The sequence below is a fragment of the Anas acuta genome, chromosome 8 (assembly GCF_963932015.1).
Source record: "Anas acuta chromosome 8, bAnaAcu1.1, whole genome shotgun sequence".
Classification (NCBI taxonomy): Eukaryota; Metazoa; Chordata; class Aves; order Anseriformes; family Anatidae; genus Anas; species Anas acuta.
In genome coordinates this window covers 27,557,640-27,584,991 of record NC_088986.1, presented here as the reverse complement: position 1 = coordinate 27,584,991, position 27,352 = coordinate 27,557,640, and the positions used below count along the sequence as shown (strand labels likewise).

Here is a 27,352-nt window from a genome sequence, read left to right as displayed (position 1 = left end):
AGCTGGATTTAGTTTCCATAATTTCACAGCAATAGAGGCTATTTTTAAAAGCCTCATACACACAGACTTATTAAGAATGTACATAAATGTACATGTACATAAAGCAAACTCTGAAGACTAGAGTCAAAAAAAGTGAAGACACTATCAAAAGCAACCAGTAAGCCAGGGACTCAAATTCTTGAAACCCATCAGCCTGTGGTTGTGCAAGCACTGTATGTGCCAATGCAGAGGGTTTATCTCCTCCTGCATGTAGCTTGCACAGCATCGAACTTTTTCCTGGTTTGTGGTTGACACCTGGTTTGCCTGACAAAGCTTTAATGGTTAATGTTGATTTAGCTGGCACACTTAATGGAGGAATTTGTTATGAAAAATATTTTAAGTCTTAAAGTACCATTGGGTATGTAACAACCATCTCATTTACAAAACACTGGTGCCTGCTGAAACCCACATCACACAGCAAAAAAAAAAAAAAAAATCCACCTTTTGAACAGATTGGTAAATACAGATTAAAAATCGCATCAACTTCTACAGTTCTTTCTGCCAAGTTCTCTTGGGCAAAACAATACAGCTCTACTGATTCACAGTATTTCCTCAACTGTATCAGCTGAGAGGCTGACCACATCTTCTGGCATTTTACTTTATAGTCAAGTATGATTAAGTACAACAATTATGGCAATCAATATTTCTACCACATAGACACTTTATATAAAATATACACTCCCCAGTATCCATGAGATCATGCAATTTCATGGAAATTCAATAGCATTTGTGTCATCTGAGATAGGGATTCTTTTGAAGAAAGCACATGATGAACAAAGATTTAGCATTTGAGATTGTCAGTCATTTGAGCAAATTTCTAATAGATCAGAGTATACAACTAAAACATTATAGGGGAGTGTAATGCTCTAGTTCTTTTTATACTGGGCACTGAAATTTTAACACCAGCTCATACACATACACACAGAAGTACCTTGCTCTTCCTTTCTCCATCCAGCCAAGAATAGCAGAAATTCCAAAATCCTCTGCAATAATGGCAGAAACTCCTATAAATTCATCATTTTTTGTTTTCTTCCAGAGAAATTCCAGGCCCTCAGATGTAGCTTGTGCTGGTCACAAAACTTTTTTTCCTCAGGTACCAGTGTGCAGCAAGAAGTCCATCTCCTTTTACTCATATGCTCTGATGACAAATACAGCAACACGGCAACTGCAGGAGGCCTTTCTTTGCAGTTCCTCGCTCATCAAATGGCACATTACTGAAGATGTGTCTTGTGTGTAGACTTGTAATATCTAATCAGCCTCTCAGTCACAGGATGATATTTGCATTTTCTTTACTCACAAACCATGGTGGCATAGATTACCCACATTTCTAAGTCATGACTAACATTGCATTAAAACGCCTGGCTAGGTGTGCTGGTCTGTGGGACAAACTTAATATTGGAGAAGTAATCTTGAAACTAGAAGACAGAAAGGAAAAAGAATGAATATGTGTAAACAGGACACAATTCACCAAAGTTTAAGGCCTCAGTATATGCAGCAAACCATTTGTTTTACCAACAGAAGTTAGCAGGTGACCTGCTTTAAAATACTTAGCTACATGCATTTTTTTCAGTCCCATACAAATGTGTCAATATTTCTGATTTCATTCAAGCCACAGTAGAACATATAAAAGCAACACAATAAATCTTTAAAACCAGCAGCTTAAAATTTCAAATCCCTTGTACATTTTTGAGCCAAATAACTTTGGAAGAAGTGTGTGCTTGCTGGGTGAATTTTGATGACTTCTTCCAATTTTAATACAATTGCATTTCAATTACCATATTTGCAAAACAAAGAATACAAACCAGGAAAGCATAAAAAGAAATGGATGATGACATTTGCAAATGCACTGTGCCTTCAATGCATGTTTGATTTTTTTCTACTCAGCATCAGAAATGTGTTCTGAAACCTCAATGTAGTAAGCATTACGTGTTCATTTGAGGAGTTTCATTTGCATTTAATTTGCCTTCAATTACTGAATAAGTTATTAATTTGGAGGCTTTATATCATTTCTCATGCAATATGACTATGATCTAAACATGATAGATTTCCATATTTTCACATTTTTCACTCGACAGTATCCTGCTTTATTACATGTTTGGAAGTGGATATTCTTAGCAAAAAGCAATTTTTTTTTTTTTAAGTTCTCTATTGTTCTGAATTTCCCTTGAAACTGTTTTTTAGTATAGAAGATTGCAGTTATTTTTTCATTTCCAGAGATTAATAAATCTTACTAATATTGCATGTCAGATCTTCCTCAGTGTTTGAGGTCTTCAGTTTTTTCCAGCTGCCTGAGGCTCACTGAGCCATCTGAAGGCTTCATTTGAAGCTTAGCAATTAGAAGCATAACTCTAACAAACTTTGGTACAATCTGTACCATAGTGAAGGCCATCATACCAGAACATAAATGGAAAAAACTTCTTTCAGTCAAGTTTATCACCACTGATATGATCATTTACATGATAAAGTGTCCTGGAATTCTTCACCATTTCAATACATGAGAAAGATAATAAAAAAGGATGATAAAGAAATAAATTAATTTTACTACACTTGAAGATAGAAAAAAAAAAAACGATAATGCAGAAATTGAGTTGTTCTAAGAAGTAATGAAGTTATAAAGCTTGTTTTAAGAAAAAAATAAGACCTTATTCATCCACAGAGAAGAATTCTGCTCATACTCAGATCTGTATGAACACACCATAATCTCTGGCCAAAGCCTTGGGATTCAAGATGGCAAAGAACTGAGCAGACCCTGAGAACAACCACAGAGGTATCTCTGTGGTTGTAATCAGAGGGATCTTAACTTTCACCACCACATTTACTTATTTAACTACCTCAATGTAAGTGGTAAAAGCCATTTTAGGATAGGAGCAGAGAGACAAACTTAGGTTAGGTAAAACATATTTTTCTTGCAACCAAGCTGAAAAGCTCTAATAGTTGAAACATCACAGGGATGAATAACAGGAAAATAAAGCAAGCAACCACTTCTCTGGATTAGATTTAGCAGAAGTAGAGGGAATTTAATGGTACAGGGCATAGGCAGAAAAAGGGAAAATGTGGAATAAATACAAGTGTAATACATATCAGGAACCTACAGACAAGTAGAGAAGAATAAGGTCAAAATAAAATTAGCTTACTACAGTCAGAATACAGTGAAGGCAGAAGTGAAGTTGAGAAGATCCTTGCTCATGTTTCACAAACATTTCTCCCACCAAGGTGAGGAGGCTTCTCAAATTTAAAGCCTACTGAATCTTTTATTCTAATCATGGTCACTGCAGTATTGTTGATCATATTGAAAGGTAAATAAGGTTATTTCAACAAATGCACAGCACAAATAACCAAGATCTTCCATCCAGTTTAAATGGGGGCCAAGCATCAATTTGTTTGTGCAAGTCATTTGAAAACCTTTATTGCAGCACTTAATCACAAGATACAGTTCTCTCAGCGATTGCTATGGGGAGGTCTACCCACATATTGGCTAATTAGGGATCTTCTTTGGGGAGAGTGAAGAATTTAATTAAATATGTTAAAGCTGCAAATGTTTCTAAAGAATCAAACAGTTTTGTGGATGCTCTACTGTAATGCCAACTGCAGCAGTGCTAGTTCCTAATGACAGGAAAAGAAACACAGCTGGTATTCATGCTGGTTACTTCTTAAAATATTGCCTGCTGGGATTCCTGTTCAGTTAAGAGCTTTGTGGGCTCACAAACTTCAACAATTAGTAGAGAAGAATTAGTTCATGCCATTTAGGCTTCAAAGGAGGCTGGCTAACAGCTGGCTGAATTCAATGGATCATTTAATTCCATTTTTTAGGGATGGAAAGAGATAAAAATTCAGTGTACTCAGAAAATGCTCAAACATAGTAGGAAATACTTCTGATAGCAAATACATCAGTATGAGTGAACTGGTTAAGGATTCATTAAGAGGAAATTCTAAATTGCTGGCCATCTGTTAGCAGTGAGTAAGGAATACACACTGAAGCAATTTCTGATGCAGTATCATTTGACTTAAACCTCTTTACACAACAAGAATCAATTCCAATCACTTTGATTCCTTAAGTTTTATTTAAAACAAAACAAAACAAGATAGAATTAATTATTTTTGAAATACCATTGAAGGATGCAGAAAGAAAATACTACACAATTTTAAGAAGCTACTTTTAAGAAAGGGAATGATCACGTTCATTACATTGTTCTGTTCCTACACCTAACTTTGGTGAGGCTCCTTTGTATGTTCAGAGATCCACCCACATTGTCATATGCCCATTCAGTTGTACAACTGCTGGTTTCATAATTTCCTAATTCAAGGACTAAAGAATGTTGACAGCTTTTATCCCTTGGGACATTAAAATTCAATTCCTACAAGAAATAGAACCTTATACTATCAGAATATACAAGAAATACAAGTGGAAAATTAAAATCACCAGTTCTAGGAGCTTCGTTTCTTCTTTTCAATAACCCTTTAGATATAATTTCCTCACCATGAAGGCTGTTACAAAACAGCCTTTTTTTTTTTTTTTTTTTTTTCCTGTTCCTATGGAAGGACTGATCACTGCAGTCAATTTGCATGAAGAAATGGTCAGAAAGTTCAGAGATTGAACAAGAGACTGCAGTGAATCTCATAGATAACAGCAGAACCCCCATGCCCATACACACAATGAACAGGGCACTGCTCTTACAGTCACTCCACACAAGAATCTTGCTCTGCTTTCCATGACAAACAATACCTGATAAATCTCATTAGCAGTATCACATAACCCTAGTATAGAAGTAGAATCTATTTTCTGCAGGCATTACTATGCTAGTGATATCCTTGTTTAAGAGCTATCTTAAAAGCATGTTTGTCTCACATAATGGCAACAATAACCCAGACTGATAACATAATGACAAGAGAGTTCCCATTAAAGTTTTAGCTTTCTCTCACTGACAACATTATTTAAATAAAGTACTTATGAACAATTAATAGACAGAAATAAACGGAATAATCATAACGTACAAGAGCAAGTATTATTGATTGTTGATCGAATGTGGTTACTGTGAATAGGTACTTTAGATAAAGCATTACCTGCGAAGCCACTCTTACAGTGAGCCATAGATACTTTAGCCTCTGCATTGTATGTGTAGAGAAGGATATGAAAGGATAAACAGTGACATGAACAACTGTAAAATTACTGGATTGAAGGAGTTAAGACCATTGACTCACATACTCATAATTGTCATCTCATTTGCTAGGTTCTAGCTTTCGTTTGTTTTTAGTGTGAAAGTTTCCCATGCTAGAAAAGTTTCCTTTAAATAGATTAACCTAGTGGTTTAACTTCCATAGCCTCATTCGCCTCTCTAATTATACCAATCTTGCATCAATCTTTCTTCACAGAACTTAGAAGCATTACACTCATAAATGAATCAGATCTTTTGATTTCTCTGGAGTTACCACAGCTCATAAGAATGGGGAAAAAACTACTGGAAGCTTAGTCAGTCAGCTGAGTTACACTGTCAAAACAAAACAAAATAAAACAAACAAACAAAAAAACAATAGAATGAGGGTTCAGTTTCTATGAGTGGATGGAAATACAGAATATTTTGGAAAATTACTAAAATATGAAATAAATATTACTTGTCATCATTACTTCAATTTCTGACGATCACTTAGGCTGGTAGAAATATTTTTGTTTTCTTTTTGCTCAAGATCCTTTCTTACCATCTGACTTTTTTCCAGATTACTTTACATAATAAGATATGTTTCCAAACTTATTTAAAATCTGATCAAGAATTGTCTTCAGTGATTTTGTTTTCAATCAAATTTTAAACAAAACAAAAACAAACAAACAAACAAAAAACTCTTTTGTACTGTAACACATCAGGTTATTCTAGTAAAACCCAATATATTTATTATTTTCTGCTGCCAATTGTAAGATTTCCCTTAAGGAGGAGATTTTGACACATTCTGTAAGACCTAAAGCATGACTGCATTTGTTCTTTAAAGAAAATCAAGTAGATAATGTACATCACTGAACTCAAAAGTTGCTTGAAGACCCCAGTCAGCTCGTAGAATTCTTATTTCAGCATTATAGCCACTTTTCCAAATATATCTGGATTTTTGAGCACTTACAGTATATAGCACCATCATTTATTGCTCAAATAGGCAGCATTTTCCTATCCAGTGCTTTCTGGGAGCAAACACAAATCTATGTTCTCTCAGAATAAAAACTATACTGTAGAAACTCTCCTATTGCTGCTTTACACTTGAAACTCATTTATAAGAGTAGTACAGCTAAGATCTTTCAAAAGTAAATTAGTCCCCACAGATGTTGATATTAAACAACAGTTACTTGTGATAATAAATCAAATATTCTATTTGATTGGTACATAGGTGAAATGTGCTTGTAGTTGTAAATTACATTAATTGATCTAGACACCAAAGATGGTTAAGCTTCCTTTAATCTAGTTTAATAAACAGCACTAACAGCATCACTATCCTGAAAAACAGGCCTCTAATTCACTTTGGGCAAGATTTCATTGTCAAAACTGAAAGTTAAAGGCTGTATAGGAAAAAGATGCAGTAAGGTTAACAGAGACATTCTGAGAGAGCATTCTCTTCAGTTAGTATGTGCAAATCTAGGGCATTCTCCCCATTGAGGATTTGCCTTAATTACAGAAACAGCAGCAAGCTCTAGTGTAAATTGTAAAATCTTACTACATACTAGCCAAGCATGTAGAGCCTGCGATTTCCTCTGCTGTACATAACAGTGAGCAAGCCACAGCTTACAGCGTAGCTCTGCCATGCTGCAGCTGGTGCAGAAGCCTGCACTGGTACAGTCGCTCCTGCTGGCTGCCCACAGGCACCAGCTGGCTGCCAGCTCTGGGCTCATGATAAAAACAAAAATCCAAGGCTTTTTTCCAAAGAATGTTCAGAGAGATTTTTAAATCTTCAGACACAAAAGGAAGGTGAAGTTTCCATTATACTAAACTTTCACTAAAATATGGCTACTTCTTTTGGTGAAAGATAGGGGGAAACTTCTGAAAAATCTTTCTTCGCTGGCAGGTGGGAAAAAAGTTGAGTGGGAAGGCATGACTTGTGTAAAAAAAAAGGAACTTATAAGCTTCCTGTCTTTTTCACTGAAAAAGTCGTCAATACCCATTACCATCTGGCATGGCAGAAATGCATATTTCCTCAAACGGTAATGACTGTGTTGTAACGATGTGAAGTAAATCATTTTGAAACTGGAGCCATGTAAGGCCACTCTGGCAGGGAATTTTAATAGTTCTGATATGGAAAGTAACCATTGCACTGATACAGCAACTGATACCATTGCAATAAATTCCCTCCAACTACTTCAAAAGGTTTCTAACTCAGATCAAGGGTTAGTCAGCAGAACATCTACACCAATTAAAAATAACCATATTCATGGATACAGCTATAAATATTGTTTATGTACTAACCACAGAATTACTAGAGCCTGGGCAGCGCTGAGGACTGCCTGCTTTTTAGAAAAACATAAAATTGATATAATGCATAGAAGGTAAAAAAGAGCAAAATTTTACTGCTAATCTGTGTTGTATACATTCATGTAGAGAGGACAGAGTCTGGGGGAGGCAGCTCAACACCAGGTTTTTCCTTTTCTGACACCAAGGAGAAAGAAGTGGAAGAAGACTTTTTAAATTACCACAAAGATTCTGGAAAAGGGGCAGAAAAGCCAATCTATTATGAAGCAAGTATTGTTTCAAGCTCTGCCAGCTAACAGCATCAGCATGACAGAACAGGCCCAGGCCCAGGCGCCGGCTGTCCCCACACTTCACAGGCCCCTATTGTGAGCCACAAGAAATTGCTTCCACCCCTACCAGGGCTGCAGGACTGACAAATACCAGGAAGGAACTATATGGGAGTACCTGACTTCAGTCAGGATTTATTGGACATATTCTCAACTGCTGTAAAGGGATTCAGCTCCTACTTTGGGCCATATATGATAGCCGTAAACCATTTGGGTAAAATAGGTAATTTGACTGCATATCTGGAACAGCAGAAGTATAAATCTGTCACAACAGCATTCAGAAGAAAAGTTATCTGAAGTCTGAAGTGCTTCCCATAAACCAGCACTCAAAGTTTCCCCTTAAAAAAAAAAAAAAAAAAAAAAAAAAAGTATTGTCTATAGCTGGACAAAATACAATCACACATCATTATATAGAGAAAGGACTACATGCAAGCATTTCCCATCAACACTGGGGTATTCAAATCTTTTAAAGTTATACCCTAATTTGTTATCAGATAATATCAGTTCACTAAATCAGATCTAAATCATTGTTATCTCAGCTTTGTGATACCTCTCAGGGAGGATCTAAAACATCATATTTTGTTTCTAAGAAATTTTGCAGCTGTATGTCTAGACAATCTACTTTCATCTTCCAAAACGCACAGCTGCAATATTGGTAGAAGCCAGTATATTTAAATCGATGTCATGCTTAGGACAGGATAGAAGTTTTGAATGTGTAAGTCAAACATTAATACAAACTGGTTTTTAGAGATTATCTTTTTGGAGGCAGCAGATGTATAATGCTCCTGAAAATTAAATGGCCTTTGACAGGTATGCTAAATTCTGCTTAGATAGGCTTCAGTGGGAACTGGCCCTACTTCATAATTTAGACTTTCACTCGGTCACATTTTAATGCAAGAGACAGCATCTACATTCATATGATTTTCTCAATTTTAAACTGCAAAGAAGTAGGTCTTAGCTTTTGTTCTTTACAATTAATGGTAACATGCTCCTGTATTTTGAGGAAAGCAAAACAAATAAAGTAAAACCAAAAAAAAATACAACCATGAAATTACACAGTTAAAAACAAAACACACACACACACAAAAGTTATTTCTGCTAAAAAAAAAATCAATCTTTTGTATTTTAATGGAAGATAACATGGTTATTTGTCCTTCTGTTAATGATAAATACTATTTTATGCTATTTTAGGCTAATCTTCCATAGGCTAATCCTAAATTTCTATGGATTGTCTATTAGACCTAACTAGTGTGCTACCTTTCTCATCTGGAGTCACAAGGCTGTTTCCAACCATGTTCTTATACAAGCACAATGGAATTACTAAAACAAAGATTAGTGGGTGTCTCAAGTACACCATTGCTTTAATAAATATCCAAGCAAGTCATGAAAATTTTTAGATTTTATGGCAATATTTCAGCTCAGAAATGAACATAATTAATGATCCTTTTAATGAATATAAATTACCATGAAATTAATTTCTAAATAACTGCAAAAATAAATAAATAATAATAATCGGGTTTAAAGAGGAAATTTAAAATCATTTTTCTGATATTTGTAAAAATAAATAAATAAAATATCTAATGGCAATAAAATATTTCCCTCTAGTGGGTTAAGTAGCCTTCAGTATCCAAGCAATCTTTACAAGACAATGACTATAGAGTTCAAAAGACTAACTACCTGTTTGATCAATCCAGATGTTCCACTAGAGCAAGTTTTTGCCTCTTTATTTTTCTTTTAACTGTGTTACACAAACAATTACAAATACCTTTAAGAGAGAATGAATTTCATATTTATTCTGACAAACGCTACACAGATCTTTGTAACAGAAAATAAACAGTTCGCACAACTGAAGGGATTTGGGTAACCAAGACTTGCCATTATTTAAGGAAATGGGTTAAATAAAAACACCAACTTCTATTCCTTTTAAAATTCTGGTCACCAATGCCCATTCCTTTCGTGGTTTTCTTAAAAATATCTCTGACAAAATTAAGAGCTTTATGGAGCATGGTACATCATGCTCTTTCTGTTTGGAAGACTTCTCAACAGTTATCAAAATGGCCCATCATCTAAGCATCTTACTATGGAGAAAATTACAGTATAAGTAGGCAAAATACTGAAAAAATATTTGGATTTTTATGAAAGTTTGCTTCAATTGTGCTTGCCCTTTCCTGTAACTTTGAATATTTTTTCTCACAACTACAAAGATACAGACATGCAACAGAATGGTTAAACCACTGTAGTTTTGTCACAAGCAAAATTTTCCCTTCTGATTCAAGTCTGAACATTTCAGAGTCTCCAAACATGATGTGATCAGCCAAGTGAGAAAGGGACATCTTAAGGGCATACAAAATTGACAGCTGCTTAGATACAATTAAGTGCCTATATCTTTTGGATGAATGGTCAGTCCAACCACTGTAAAATTTTCTATATCCAATTCACAGCCATTAATAAAATATTATGAACACTGCTTGGCACAGTCTATTAATTTTAACATAGCAGTTGCTTTGTATATTTACAGTGAGTGTATTAAGTGAGATATTTTATTGTCCCCAGTTCAAAAAATATTTGTGGACTTCATGTGAAATGCCAAACCTTTAGCAGAAAACACCAAAAGTTTGGAGGCATTTTACAGCAACTGCAATTTGATTCCTCAATATTTGGATGCTTGATTCAAGGTAGTCTGATTTTCCAGAGACTGTTTTACAACAATTTGCAAGGCAAGGTCCTTTACAATGTTATAAATGCAATATATTAAATGAAGGTATCTGATTCCACTAAATCTTTTCCTAAAATCCTGGTGGTGTACCCTTGCTTCTTTCATTTAATCAGCAGCAAAGAAAGGAAAAAAAAATAAAGAACAAACATGAAACAATCAAGCTGATTCAGAGATTTAATTATTATCTTCTATTTGACAATTTGTGATCACCTACCACAAAAAGAAAAACAAAACCAGTAGCACTCTAACAATTGTTGCATTATTTTGATCAGCTCACTTAACACATTACAAAATAAAAACATTACTGCTTCCAACAGACGGAGACAGCTTGTCTCATCCCTGACTGTAATTGTTGGGCTGGTTGATCTAATTCTGACATCAATTTCACAAGCAATCCTCTGCTCAGGGTTTGCCAACAAAAATAATTTGAACATAAAATCTGAAGGCTGGTAGCTCAGCCAATACTCTATTTCCCACCCCTACTATATATATAACCGCACATTAAATTTCATCTTTAACAATGATCACTTAAATTAAATAACATACGGGTGTTTAAAGTTGTTCTGCTTTTCTTGAATTTGATGAAAAGGGTGTAACACTTGACAAGCGCTTGAACTTAAAAGAGAACACATCTTTGATGTCAAGTGTGCCTAAAGGATTCCCAAGTAAGAGTAATATGAAGACGGGCTCACCACCACTCAATCTATTCCCAACAGTTACCTGCTGGTCTAAGTGCCTCTGTACCATTATAAAAATCTGTCAAGCATTCAAAACCAATTACACACAGGATGTCAAATGCTGTCATGCCAGCTGTCCTTTCAGTCCACAGCAGCTCTCGCTGCCCATTTCCAGTTAAAAACACATTGAGCTACACTGTTGTTTTTCTCAGATGTGATTCACTGCAGTATGCTAATCTGACATCTATGTACTTTAATACTTTCATATATGGAAATGACTATTTATACAATAGTATTCTAAATACAATAGTATTCTAAAATTTACATAATTACAAGTATAATGAAGAATTAAAATCTATTTCAGGAGATATTAACACCAAGGTACCATTTTAAAGGGGAAAAAAAATAAATATTTAAGTCGTTAATGAATGTTGCTTTTTTTCTCTGAATTGTATGTGACTTTGAAAACCTTCCTTCCTGTTTCAAACATCTTTCCCGTCTTGTCTTGTACAAAGAACATGGACTTGCGTGCATTCATTTACAATGACATGCCATAAAAATGCACGGCACATTTATTTAAAGATATGAATCCAAAAAGAAAAGATGCATTTGGCTACAGGCAGCCTTCCCAATCGTATGTTGAGTCACGTACTACTCTCAATGTTAAAAACTGTTTCAATATCCAGAAATTTAGAGAAACAAGTTGCTCAGCTAGATATTGATAATTATTTGATTCAAATTTAATTAATTATTTGGGTAACACTGAACTAAGTAATAAAATATCCTCCAGTTAAGATTTACCTTCTTACTTTCTTGTGATAAATAATTATAATTTTATCATTTGTTAAGATAACTTTCCCCCTTTACATATGAATTTTGGCATCATCTTCACTGAAAGAAATTTATTTATATCCTTACGATTTAAGTCTTCCAGAGAAGTAAGCACTTGTTCCAGCAAAGCTTTTGAATGGTTTGGAAAAATCATAGAAGTTGACATTATGGCCTTTCCTTGAAACCAAAGCTTTAATGAAAATCTTTTGTTTTCCACAATATTTTTAGCAAAAAAGTTTTAAAAATCTTCTAAAACTTTTGAAGAGAGAAAAATCAAGGCTTCTGATTTGAGAGCATCTGTTCTGACACAATTCTATTGCAAGAAAACATTTGAAATGCTTTATTTTCAGTCCAGTGTGAAAAAAAGAATCAAATCAAAGCTGTTGTGTGGAAAAGCTGACATATCCCAAAAAGCTGAAAGAAGTTTGCTGATAGTGTCAGGGACACTCTTCAATAAAGGCTCCAGAGGAATTAAACATGAGTTATTTGTCAAGAGCATTTGTATACACATACATTGTCCGACTCTGCCTTCACTGGAGACAACAGCAAAGTATCCCTTTTGAAAACATGGTGCTACGAGCGTGAATAGCAAAGCACATCAATTACAAAGGTACATCTACTGACAACAGTATTCTTCTACTATTTATCAAGTTCACATTTGCTTTGCAAAACCTCTTTAAAATAATTCTTAAAATATTTTAAAAGACCCCAGTTTTCCCACATAGCTGCTTTTACTGTTCCTGCTAAAGTTCAGTCTCTTGCCAGCAGCCATATATAGCTGTGAAATAGAGGTTAAGTCAGATAACACAGTGCAAAAACAATGCTGGGATTTTAGAAGAGTGTGGCTCCACATGTGCTAACAAGCAGTATATAATGATATTCTGTCACTGATACACACACATTACAGCTCAGGAAAGTATAAATATATTTGACTCTTATTTCAAAACAGAGAAAAAGTGCTAGCTGATTTTATTATTATTTTCCTACATATGGAGTAATTGTCTCACAGTGTACCAAACTACCAGTAGCATTGAAAGATGAGGGCATTCCTCCAAAAGACCAGTAATTTTTCACAAATATTTGTTATAAATAAAAGCTAAAAGTTCATGTCACTAGTTAAACATGGTTGAAAGTATGGTCTCTAGAACAGTGCAATCAATGTTAAGCAACAACAAAAGAGGAAATGAAATTCCCAGTTTATTTTTATATGCATTTACTAGTTATAGCCTTCTCAAAACTGTTTTAACCCTCACATGAGCTGACTGTGAACAGGACCCTTCCTACAAAGCCCTCTGGTATTTATCAGCTTAACAGTAACATTCTCTGTTTGGCCTCTGAGCATAATTTTTCAAAGCAAGAAGCATCTTTCTGTATAGAATCCAGACTTTGGGCTTCACTCCTCAATTAAGTTCTTAAGTGGTACAAAACAGGAAAATACTCATTAAATGTACTACTAATATTAATAATAAATTAAGAGTATTAACAACAGAAAATGGATCAAAAATATATTGTTTACAAAAGAAAATGTAATTCATTCTCCATCTAAAACATATGGATAATGCTGTAATAAAATCAATCATATTTATACTGAATATATATAATAGTTTCCAAGGTTACAATTCTGGAGAGGTTTTGTGTTCATTTAGAAATACTGGAAATTTTGCACTACTGGTTCAAAACAACCATATTAACATGATGATAGCCTGATGCAGAGACCTGTCCATGCAGAATATATTGAATAAGAAAAAAAAAAAAAATGAGGTAGCAGTCTTGTTGTGCATCATCCCTCAGAGAGTAAGCAGACAGTGACTTGAATAAACTTGATGCAGTACCATGTGACCACCCATTAGAAACCTGACACTTGAAGACAATTATGTTACTCAATCTGAAAAGGGAATGCATTGTGATAGCTTTTGGATGTTTCTTGATGCTTGGAAGCCACTCCCTATAGTGTCCACCTGAAGAGCGTATTGTAGAAAAAAAAGCAGCACAAAACAGTAATAATAAATGTTTACTTAAAGAAAATGTCCCTTCAGTGACCCCACCAGGGAAACTTAGAAAATGTCACCATCCATCAGACTCACAATTACAACATAAACCTGTGTCTCTGAAAAAGGTCAGAAATCAAAAAGAAACACAAAAAAAATCCTTACCAAGAAACAGCAGAAATACCCATACCTTATGTATCCTTGACCTCTACATATGCATAGAAGCCCTAGAATGAAGGGATAGAGGAATGTCACCTATTCCTTCTGTAGTCCAGTTTAAAGGCTGGGGGGAACCTTAGTTAAACAACATCACAAACTTTGTAGCCACCAGAGCTTATTTGAAAGCTTTCTATTGTTTCTGAAAAATAAAGCTTGAAATGCCAGGTCCTAAGCTAGTAGAATTCAGCACTTTTCCCAAATACTTCTGTCATGGTTCCACTCGAGTGGGCAGCTGAGCTCCACCACAGCCGCTCTCTCACTCCCCCTCCTCAAAGAGGAATGGGAAGAAAATATGTGAAAAGGGCTCAAAGGTTGAGACAAGGATGAGAAAATCACTCAGTAATTATTGTAACAGGCAAAACAGACTCGGCATAAGGAGATAGTAAGATTTATTGCCTATTACTAACAAGCTAGAGAAGTGAGAAACAAAGGAAAAAAAAACAAAAGCACCTTCCCCCCATCCACACTCTTCCACCTCCTCCCCCCGAGCAGTGCAGGGGAACGGGGGAATGGGGGTTATGGTCAGTCTACAGCACTTCTTCTCTGCCGCTCCTTCTCGGTCACTCTTGTCCCCTGTGCTGTGGGGTCCCACCCACAGGATGCAGTCCTTGACGAACTGATCTGGCGTGGGCTTCCCACAGGCAGCAGCTCCTCCAGAACTGCTCCAGATATGGGTCCATACCACGGGGTCCATCCCTCAGGAGAAAACTGTTCCAACCTGGGTCCCCCATGGGCAGCAGCTCCTGCCAGATCACCTGCTCCTGCGTGGGCTCCTCTCCACGGGCTACAGGTCCGGCCCAGAATCTGCTCTGGCAGGGGTCTTCCACAGGCGGCAGCCTCCGTGGGTGCAGGGCCACCTGCTCCACCGTGGTCTCCTCCACGGGCTGCAGTGTGGAACCCTGCTCCACCGTGGTACTCCATGGGCTGCAGGGGGACATCCTGCTTCACCATGGGCCTCACCACAGGCCGCAGGGGACTTCTGCTCCGGCGCCTGGAGCACCTCTCCCCCTCCTTCTACACTGACCTTGGTGCCGTTCCTCGCTCCCTTCACTCTCCCAGCTGCAGTGTGGCGCAGCGTTTTTTCCCTGTCTTAAATATGCTCTCACAGAGGCGCAAAACAACATCGCTTATTGGCTCAGCTCTGGAAAACAGCGGGGCCCTTCCCAAACATGGGGCAGCTTCTAGATCTTTCTCACAGAAACCACCCCTATGGCCCCCTGCTACCAAAACTTTGCCACGTAAACCCACTACAACTTCATAGAATCTACGTCTACTTATTCTGCTTAAAAATTGAGCTGCTTCTGTTTACAGACAACGCAGCAGTTTATACCCATGTTTATCATACTGCTATACTATAGTCACACCACAACATGCATCTCAAGCAAGAAATAGTTACACTTTCCAAATCATGTAGAAAAGCCATTGCTTGCTGGTGCACATGGTGTATTGAATGGGCATAGGCTTAGTCAATAGAAAATAGTAAATGCTGGGAATATTCTAATTTATAGTGCAGCTCATGGACTCACAACAGGAGAAAACCTGCTTAGCTCAGCCACAGTGGGGTATATCACTTGCCTATTAAAGATTAATCTGAAACTCTTCAAACATCATACACCTTCCTCCCCTAATCTAGATCCCAAATGATGTAGCCCTAGCCTAAGTAAAGGAATCAATTACTTGAAGCAGCTTTGTAACAGTATGCTTCCTCTCTCTCGTGCTTATGGTATCAACTGCAGGCATGTCTCCCAAAAGCTCTGGCAAGTTGACCTGGCACTGCAGCAAACCTAAGCAAAGGTTTGATAGCTTCGTATAGTCACTTGCAGACTTCCTTTTTGATCCATGTCCTAATCTATTTTCTCTCTGAAGCTGTAAATACCTGGAAATGAAAACTGGACAGGGAGCCAGATCTCGTAGGTGTCTTGCTCCTGCTTTCATCTACTGCTAACTCTGCTGTTTGAACAAGGTAATAAATAGCTCCCTGTATAATAGCTGTGCAGACCTGTGTCTAATGAAAATGCTGTCTTCTACCATGTGCTCAGACATACACAAAAAAATCTTCAACCAGTTTATCACGGTAGCCACCCTTCTTTAAAAGGAATAATGGAATTAGAAGGAAGGTGTAAGAACTGCTAAATTTAACAGACTGAATTTTACTCAGGTAGAAGAGGTATGAGCCAAAGGTCACCTGTAAAAATCTGAAGATTTCTTCTCCACAGAAAACATCTTTGTCTGTATGAAAGCTTGAGCTCTGAGCTCCATGATTCTATGATTCTGAGAATCCAGAATGTGTGTTGTACTCCATATAAAGATGTGCAATCCTTTTGGCAGAAGGCAAAGAAATCTCATTTAAAAACATATGAGCAATCCTATAGTGAAAAGATAAAATCAGGATTTGCAGTATTTTCCCTAAATTCACAACACAATACATTCCACTGGTGGATGCTGAACACCAAGTTTTGGAAAGCAAGAATCACATGCAGAAGCACCAAACAAACAACACCTGGGAGGATATCATCTTCTGAACTCAAGCATGTGACAAGCTTTACAACTGTGAGACACCACATCAGAGAGAGCTAAAGATGTTCTGTTCCTACCTGATAGTATGTAGTGAAGAGACCCAACCCTTCAACATGGGCCACCAGCTATCTGCAAGTCAACATAAAAATAATGGTGACAGACCATGACAGAAAATACAATACACAAGGGCTAGCTGCTGTTTCCTTGGCATTTGTATATATGAAGAAATTTATGACAGCCTGTAGAATGCCCCTGCAGATTGGATAGGACAGAACAGCAACAGGACAGCTGGTGGCATGGAGCAACAGGGCTGGTGAGCCCCTATGCCTGCAGGTTTGGGAAGAACATCGCCACCCACAATGGGAGGGGTAGCCAAATGTGAAGTCCTCTAAAAGAAAATGCAGGATAGATTGGTGGACCTGAAGGCTCTACAGCTAACCATGCAGCAGTAGACTGCAGGAAGGAGAAGGACACTATGCTTTTTTTTGGAAAAATTGGTTATACACTTTCAGACAGTCATATGAGTTATGGACACATAGTTAGCTTCCTATGTCACTTAAGTATTTATTAGCTTATTTAATATTTAGCACAAATTATGTTTTCCTGTTCAATTCCATGTCACTTTCTGCATCTTCTTTTCACATCATGACTGAGCCAACATGCTAAAAGGTTGCCAGGTGAAGTAAATAATTTGTTCTCTGTATACCTGGGTAGAAGGACAAAAAGTGACAGTATCAAACCACAACTACACATTTAAATAAGAAATCATGATTACTCCGGGGGACATTATTGATAATTAGCCAGCATATCAAGCAAACTGTAGGAAGGGGAGGCAGAATCTCCATTTTAACCTATCCCTAAAAACATACAGGCAGTCATGAAAGCAAATACATGGACTGGAGCTTTGTCCAGCCCTACACCACATAGCTAAAAAGTCACATATATACAGAGAGAAATAGATAAGACTGATTTTACCTATTTTACAAAGTACTGTATATTGAAATGTGTTAAATGGCCAATTACCAGGTCTAAGTTTGTTGAGTAAGTCTTAGAAACATATATATTCAGTTTTTGTCTTCAGGGATAATCCATCTACTGTGGAATAATATACAGCCATTCACAGATGGATAATTCAATCATGGCGTATGGTCCTTATTTTTGACCAACACATCACAGAGTACTAAACCAAAAACCTTTTTTTGAAGGCAACTGCAACATTTACAGTTTTGGTTTTTCTGAAGAATTTTCTTAACTTGATAAAAAGCTAACTATATGTTCACAATCTGATAGACTACACCTGTACTCTTCAAAATTGCCAGTCAATAGAATTCCATGACACTTAATACATGTATATTAAAAGGCTATGACGTGTCAGTTTTCAATTCAGATGCATGTTTTGAAAAGATATGGGCTGTAATTTAAGCTAAGAGAAAAACCTAGACTGATAATCCCTGTTACCATCTGTATTTGTAGGTTTGTAACAGAATAGTGACTGATCCCCTTCCTTTGAGACCATTTGCCAATTCTGTCAGCATTCAGTACAGCATCATATTATTCTCCAGGTAATGCAGCTTTGTTGCTTAGCAGCAGGTTCTGCTTGTGTACCTGACAGTTCTTGGCTAATTTAGATATAAGTCAAAAAAAAAAATAAATTCCAACTGTTATTATTCAATACTGGAACAATACTGGAAAAAAGGAGAGGGAAATACTTTGAGCTTTGATTTACACTGAAGAAAATAATCCAGCGTTATTAAAGTTTGAAAATTTACATTCTACACAAAACTTCCTTTAGCAACATGGTAGTTTTCACGGAGAGAGAAACAAGTGGTGGTATTTCAGCATTCAGTGGGAGTGAGATATCGAGACAAAGCTGAAATAGTCAACATGCACTTTTTTTTGCTAAACCTCATCCATGGATAACAAAGTTCATACTATTGCAAAGTATTCTACTAGGCTTGAGGCAGAAATTACAAAATTCAGACCTTCAGCTACATGCATACAGGCTTAGGGGTGCCATCAACAGACTGACTATGCAAACTTTTCAATGTGACCGTGTCTGATTCATATTATCTCAAGGAAATAAAGTACTTCCGTTAATCCCTTATGCCTACATTTGCCTATGCAACCTGTAGCCCTTTCTATAGAAGCATTTTTCCCTACAATGTTCAGCTGAAGCAGCACCGTTAGTGACAAAGGTGGCATAGTATACCCGAGACTGATGTAAAGCCTTAGACAGGTTTCTCTTTAGATACAGTAGAATCTTGTGAATCCCTGTGAAAGGACCCACAAGAATCATCAAGTCCAACTCCTGGCTCCACACAAGACCACCCAAGAATCAGACCATATGCCTGACAGCATTGTCCAAATGTCTCTTGAACTCCAGCAGGCTTGGAGCTGTGCCTGCTGCCCTGGGGAGCCTGTTACAGTGCTCGACTACCCTCTCAGTGAAGAACCTTTTCCTAGTAACACACATATATATATTGGAGTAATGGCCAAGTTATGAAGATTTTCTGGTGAGAGGTTAATGAATCATGATGGTCTGCTACCAAAGTTCTGTCTGAAATCCACAAAAGGGCCATTCAAAAAATTTCTCAACTGTTTACAGAAAGCTGAGAGTTAGATACAAAGCCAACCTAGTCCTATTGGTACATGTATGTCAGAAACCGCTGCCCTCAAGACATCTTTGACTTAGTTTTTCAATGGATGGTCCAATATGTTTCTTCCTGCTGTTTGGGAGCTTTGCTATTCACCCCAGTGCATTGTAAGAGACAAATGTGGATGAACAGGACAAAAAGTGGGAACAGAGGTGGTAAAAGAAAGGCTCCAAGGAAGCTAACTGGAGTAGCATAAGCCCTTGCTCATTTTTTGCACTTGCCATACATTTGATGTTTCTCAGTGCAACTGAATGCAACAACAAAATAATAGGGTCAATGCCAAAGGTAAAGCAAAGTAACCTCTAGAGAGCAGTAGGACTGCTCTAAGGCTCCTTACCACAAATCAGAGGCGATAACCTACTGGCCTTCTACTTGGATTTGAAAAAATGACAAAAGGTCACATCACTAGCATGCCAAACTATCTTTTAATGTTTTGGGGACACCTGAGTGTGCAAGAATAAACATGGTGGATAAGTAAATGTACTTCTATGGATGTTAAGAGCATGAGGACATATAAAAAAGTGTTAAGTAGATTGGGCAAATACTTCAAATTAAAAGCAAGAAATATTTGAATTATTTTCAACAGTCACAGCAACCAGAATCTTGAGATGAAATAGCTATTGCTTACTTTAACTGCAATAGACTGGGGGGAGGTGTGGGGAGCATTTTAAATTATTTGCATTACAGTCAAACCTAGAGAATGAAAGCAAAACAGTATTGGACACTGAACAGGCACATACCGGTCCTGCCTTAAAATTTTTACAGTCTGAGCAGAATAGCAATAGGAAGTAATACCAGAGCATAAAAAAGTAAAGGATCTACCCTGGGGCCAGAGCACACAGCACTTATGAAGTCATCTGTTGAAACCTTGTCTCTTGAAATCTTGACCATCATATGCAAAAGCATTGGAAATTACTGTTTCTTTTCTTTTTGAGAGGCTGTTAAAGGTCCAAGATGACATTAATAGCTTATCTAAAGGGTATTCCTAAAAGAAACATTCAGAAAACAATAGTGCTGTATGACATTCAAAATGAAAATGATTTTCAACATGAGAGAAAAACAAAAGATTTAAAACAAATTTAAGCCATCTCTATTTATAGATCGTATTCATTTTGTGATCTTGATACTGAAATTACATAAATAATTTTTCAGCTGAACAGGTCACAGTAATAAATACAAACTGAAACTATGAAAACTTCAGCCACCTCAAACTGTCAAGCTGCCTCACTGTTAGAGTAAAATATTTCTCAATTTAAGAAACTCACTCCACTTCCTTGCTGTATGCATGAGACAAAACTGATTCTGAAATGGAAAGGAAAGTGTCATTCTTTCTTCCTCTAGCTATTTTAGAAAACCCTAGTTTTTTTCCTATTGAAGCTATTTCCTGCCATGACTGCAGAATGGATGGTGCCAGAAGCAGATAGCAAAGCATACACATTATCCACTCTATTTCTAAATTTATTGTCCATAAGTATCTAGTGAATAGCACAGTATTTGAAAACCTTTTCTAGACAAAATGTAGGTATTTCTCTCTGCAAAACTAGACAAAGAAAAGAAGCTTACACTGGGTAAAGATAAAGCCACTTAGGTTGCTGACTTTTTCTAAATAGAATCATTCACTACAGTTCAGATTATTTAACATGGTTTAATAATAATATATGAGCACACACAAAAGAAACATACATCAAAATGGGAAAAGAAAATACTAGATTTCTGGCAAAATCTAGATCTTTCTAGAAAGATCTAGATCTTTCTACTTTCTAGAAAGATCTAGAAAGTAGATCTTTCTAGTAGATCTAGTAGAAAGAAATCTCGTAGATCTAGTAAAATTGGACCTTCAGATGCTGAAGCTCTTAAAACTAAAAAGAAAGCAGGAATTACAAAAATGGCAAGTAGTGACTGTAAGGATCAGAACTCTTAACTAACTATTCTCAAATTAAATATGCATGACATCGGTCAGACTTTGATGTTTGACAGAACTTGTTACTTCCCATGCTTTTGTTCTGCCAGCAGTACTTGAAAAGCAGATCAAGAAATACATAGGAAGCTTATTTTACCTTTTGGAAAGTATATTTTCTTTCTGACATAAAGAAATAAGAAATAAACAATTTTCAAGCTAAATTTTCCATGGAGTCCTTCACTTGCAGAAATGACCACTATAAATTGAATGTTGAAGTATGTATGTTGAAGTTGAACATATCAATCTTTTAAAAATTTATGTGGAAATAGATAATAAATTATGGATTTCACACCTCTTATTTACATTGAAGAGTCAATCTGTGCCCTGTTTCATTTTCATCCTATAAAAATGGGCCAATAGGCTCAGTTACATAATATGTACTCTCCCAACTTTATAACAGAATTGGGGGTACTTTAAAGAAAGATGCTTGGAAATTTGGCATTTTGGACTAGAAGAAATATGCTACTGAATAATGGAATTAAGGCAGCCAAGTACGTTCTACCCTCTGTAGAACATAAGATGGAATGAGGATAAAGTCCTAATAAGAGTCGTGAGAAACAGAACCCCCTGTAGAATCATTCTCTTAACAATTAACCTCTATTTCTGCTGGTGTTTTGTTTTTGTTTTTTTCTGGCTGCCATGACATGTTCAATTTCTTTGTAGTCCTAACAGAGAGTAACAGTTGTCTTGCAGACTTTTACAATAAACTCCTCTCATTCATGATTACAATGGTGCAGGAAAATATCTGAGAGGTCCTTTTCTGAGTATTCAAGAACTACCAATTTCATTGTTACTTGGATGGAGCTGAAACGGAAATTTAAACCAATTTTTAGACCTTCTACACCCAAGGCCAGGCATGTGCTCTGACATAATCCCAAGCCCATCTCAAAGAGACACCCGGATCTCTCTTCTTCCACCAAAAGGAAAGGAAACACTCGCAAGGATGCACAGGAGACCATGGTATGACATACCTATGGGTCTGTCTCCATTAAGTCTTGCTATTCACTGTGCTTATCTTCAAGGTGCACAGAAAACAATCTTTGCTCAAGCACATGAAATTCAGCAATATAAAACTGCAAAACTGAATTTGTGATATTCTTCTCCTAGGTTAGCCATACCTATATGAAGAGCTTCAGTGCAATCACAACCAAATCAATCTTGTTTTCAGTACCTCAAAGCAAAGCTGTTTGCCACATATTTGCTTCCTAATAACACAAGGATATTTTATAGCATGAATAGCTGTGTTACTTTCAATAAAGCGACAAGTGAAGAAAAGAAGCTTAGCACAGCAGCAGATAAAATATACTTCCCTTTTCTCTTGTAAAACAGAAGTCAGCACCTCTGGGTTTGCATACTGCAAATTAATGAAATGGAGCAAACAGTCCTCTATAAATCACGTTTTCAGATTAAAGGATTTACCATTAAATATTCTATGAAAATAAAATCGTGTAAAGCTTTTGGCATTATGAAGTAAACACCTGAATCCAAAGCAATTGAAAGAAAAATATTTCACTGATTAAAAGTTCTTGGACTAATCTATGTGATGTAGCTGCATTATTTTATTTTTTTTTAAAGAGGATATGGTTACACTATATTCCTTTGTTCAGCCAATAGCAGATGAAAAGCAGACATGAAACAAGGCAGAATTCTTTTCTTTCCCTGTTAATCACTTCATACCTGTTTATTCTTGACTTCTTGCAAAATGTTTAAGGCCTAAATCATAACCAGTTTAACCTGAAATGGACAGTTTGTTTCAAATATGCTGGAGCAGTTTTGCAAATGATGAAAACACTTCACTCCAGATCTTCAAAGGCCACTAATGAGATCAATGGAAAGTGTGCCCTTTGAGAAGACAGGCCATGATTTTTAAAAATAATTGGAGGTCAACTGAGAGTTGTAAGCAAGGTTATGTTACAGAAATAGTTAATTGTAGCTGCCATTTATGTGGCAATGGAAGGGTCAATTTCCACTTTGCTAAATGAAAAAATATTTAAAAGACAAGCTTAGACAGACAACGGGGACCATGAACTTGAGATATTTTCCTCGCTTTTTAGGAGAGTGCCTATGAAGAAACACATACCATACTATTTTGTGTATTTTGGGGTACAATTAGCTTCAGGAAGTGAAGATACTACTCAACGATATAGACAAGCTCTGTAGACTTTCTTTTGTAGACTTTCTTCTAGAGATCCGACTTAGTATCCTGATGTTTCATTACCAGCAAAAGTGAACTAGTACATCTCTGTTGCTCTTTGGCAGGGATGACCAAACTCAGATGAATGTTGGATTTAGGAATGCCACACGTAGCAAAGCAATTTAAAACATGAAAGAATGGAGGTCAGTGAAATAGCAACCCAAAATGAAATTTACTTAAAGAAATCATCACACACAAGCCACTGTGGAAAATGGTATGATGTCATGATATAAGTTTACCTCATTTTCCTAAGCAGGAAAGAGGTCCCACCCTGTGAGGGAGGCTGTTTTTTGACTCTTGCTAAAAGGAGACAACTTGGGTTATTCTAAAAAGCATCTCCCCAACACTAAGAAATATCCACCTTTTCAGAAAGGCACAGATATAACCTGCATTACAGAAACACCTTAAGAAGTGCATAAGGTTACATCTAGGAGTATCTTATAAAATTATGGATCAGAGCAACGTATTTTCAAAGGTTGATGGTCAATCTTGGCAAATGAAGGAATGGGTTAAATATACCCTTTTTTGAAGAACCATGAAATCAACTGATTTAATGGGATGAGTCAAAATATAAGACCTGGAACTACACAAAATTGCTTTATTAATTTTCTATATATTTTAGCAATCTTGCAACATACAAAAAAAAAACAAAAAACAAAAAAAAAAAAAAAAAAAAAAAACACAACCTATCTCAATCTCATTAGCCAACGGAATCTGTTCCTTTTCAGCTCTAATCAATGTCCTCATATCCAAACAGAAATTTTTATCTGCTTTTGCTTTATCCCTAATTTATAATCCTTTCACGTATGGCTTCCAATAACTGCGATAGGTAAATCATTTCAAAGAAAATGAAATACAATCATTATATGCAGAAATATCAAGTTTAGTTATTTCTAACAACAGGTTTCATCAGGGCAGTCCTTGTCAACAGAAAAGGTCCCTGGCTAGCATTAGAACTTCAGAACTTAGTATTTTACTATCCAGACAGTATTAAGTATCACCCAGGAACGGTAGGAAAATAACTTATTTAAACTGACACTGATAGATTGAAATTAAAATATAAACGAATAAGGTACATTACAGATAAGCATTGTCATAATTGCCATTACTAGATGTCAGGATTTCAGTGCAAATCTTGAGTTTAATATTATTTTGGACTTCTGTTGACAAACAGATGGTTTTCTCCAACAAGAAAGCACACCAGAGAGAGAAAAGCATGAACCAGTACTAATTCTGACAGTATACATGTACTTTAAGGAGAAATTAACCCCTCCTTCAGTCTAAATTTAAATAATCATTTAGGTCTGAAATCAGTAACAATATCTGGCTTCCATTCTAGAATAGCCCACATAAATCCACAGAAACCTTCAGCAGCCCAGCATGACCATCTGCAATGTAGGAGCATGAACATATTTTTTTTCTTTATATTGAATTATACCCTTTGGTGGTAGTTCCCCAGGTCCTATAATTACCCAGGAGTGCAAGTAGCTTATAGAAACAAAACAAAATCAAAAAAGTGCACACACACAAACTATTTAAGTGCACATGTGAAAAGAGGGGAGAATTACATAACAGCTTTATAGGAGATTAGACTAACATATCTGCACCAAGAAGGCTCCTAGGACAGAGGCTAAATGCCCAGCTCTACTGTTCTTTAGACTGCTTGCTTGCTTCCCACAGTTTCTATGGAGGTTGTCACTGGGGAGAACCAGCAGCAGCACAGCTCACTGCTACCAGCTGTGGCTTCCTGCTAACCCTGCACTGCTGCAGCCCTCTCTGGGGAGAAGGCAGGAAACCAGCTGTGTATACTCCAGACTGCAGCAGGAACAATCGCAGAATCACAGAATCATCTAGGTTGGAAGAGACCTCTGAGATCACCAAGTCCAACCTCTGACCTAACACTAACCAATCCTCCACTAAACCATATCACTAAGCTCTACATCTAAATGTCTTCTAAAGATCTCCAGGGATGGTGATTCCACCACTTCTCTGGGCAGCCCGTTCCAGTGCCTAACAACCCTTTCAGTAAGGAATTTCTTCCTAATATCCAACCTAAAACTCCCCTGGTGCAACTTAAGCCCATTCCCCCTCGTCCTGTCACCAGGCACGTGGGAGAACAGACCAAGCCCCACCTCGCTACAGCCTCCTTTAAGGTACCTGTGGAGAGTGATAAGGTCACCCCTGAGCCTCCTCTTCTCCAGGCTGAATAAGCCCACCTCCCTCAGCTGCTCCTTGTAAGACTTGTTCTCCAGACCCCTCACCAGCTTGGTTGCCCTTCTCTGGACTCGCTCGAGCACCTCTTGTAGCAAGGAGCCCAAAACTGAACACAGTACTCGAGGTGCGGCCTCACCAGAGCCGAGTACAGGGGGACGATCACCTCCCTAGCCCTGCTGGCCACACTGCTTCTTATGCAAGCCAGGATGCTGTTGGCCTTCTTGGCCACCTGAGCACACTGCTGGCTCATATTCAGTCCCACATAACTTGTTGTTATTTAAGGTCTATGCAGAAGGCCCAGTCACTAAGTCAGGGCTGCTGGGGAAAGGGGTACCTGTAACATATCTCAGGCAAAGCCCAGGCATCTGGGCCTGACACTGAGTGGGTCTGGAGTCGGAAGCCCAGGTAAGGTTGCTCAACACAACTAAGGCTCATAGAGGCCAGCCCTTTTGGGGTTATTCATTGGCTCTCGTGGCATAGGCATTCAACATGACAAGTTAGACCCAGACTGCTTAGACACCTCTGTGCTGAGATATCAACATGGTAGGAAGCCATTCTGGTTTGTGTTAAATGATGGTAGGCTTCATCAGCAGCTAACAGGAGTTTCTTTGGGCTGCAGACATATTAATAAAACTTATATGAAACGACCACATAATTAACACACAGTACTAAACGCACAGTGCATGAATATTTCCTAGCTACGTTCCTTCATGACTGAAAGCATACTGCAGGAAAGTTATCCAACCTGGTCTCACTATGTCTCATCCTGAACTGGACTAGACAGACTCCTACTTGCAGCTTGGTCCCATTAAACATTTAGTGTGGTTCACATATGAACCATTTTGATACTTGACAGCATATTTATCTAAATTCAAAACAATTTTGATAAATAATGACTGAGCTATTATAGAAGGAAAATCCAAGCCATTTTAATATTATCTTTGCCGGCTAAGATGACCAATAATATTTATAATCGTCACTTTACAAGAAACGTGAAATTTTCTACTGCCTATTAGCAAAAGCAAATCTAAGCAAAATCCCAGATATTTAAGCAGTTACATAAATGATTTATTCATTAAAATAATCTATAAACAAAAAACACTCAGTAACAACTTGCATGAATCTGACCTTATAACACTAGCAGAAATGTATCCTTTCCTCAGTTCAGTTTAATGTGACAATAACTACAATCATACACTATGAGGAACAATTTAACAGAAAAGCAAAATGCATATGAACCAACCAAGTAACAGCAGTCTTCAAAACTGAATTGCCATGTTACATATAGTTGTTTGTGGTTTTTTTTGTGGGTTTTCTGTGTTTGTTTGTTTTGTTGGGTTTTGAATGCTGTTAAATGTTCTCAGATGGACCAGTACAGCTGACATGAAACTCTAGCATCTCAAGTCAGACTTGTGAAATTAAGTGAATTGGGTGATACAGCACGAGCTACACTGGTACAGAGCAAGGAATACAGTTTTGTTCTAATCCACAGTATTCAGGACAATATGACTCAGGAAGACATCACTGGGAGGTCACTAATAAGTAAACAACAGTAAGTACAGCCAGATATGCTTATCA

At 37.0% G+C, this 27,352-nt stretch overlaps 1 long non-coding RNA gene across 3 annotated transcripts in view; it reads right to left on the bottom strand.

Annotated features, from left to right (window-relative positions):
- Positions 1-27,352, bottom strand: part of LOC137860494 (uncharacterized) — a 565,043-nt gene that overhangs the window by 441,452 nt on the left and 96,239 nt on the right. For all 3 annotated transcript variants that reach the window (XR_011098942.1, XR_011098943.1, XR_011098944.1), the window contains exon 2: positions 971-1,454. This is a non-coding gene — a long non-coding RNA (uncharacterized lncRNA). The remainder of the gene's footprint in view (positions 1-970; positions 1,455-27,352) is intronic.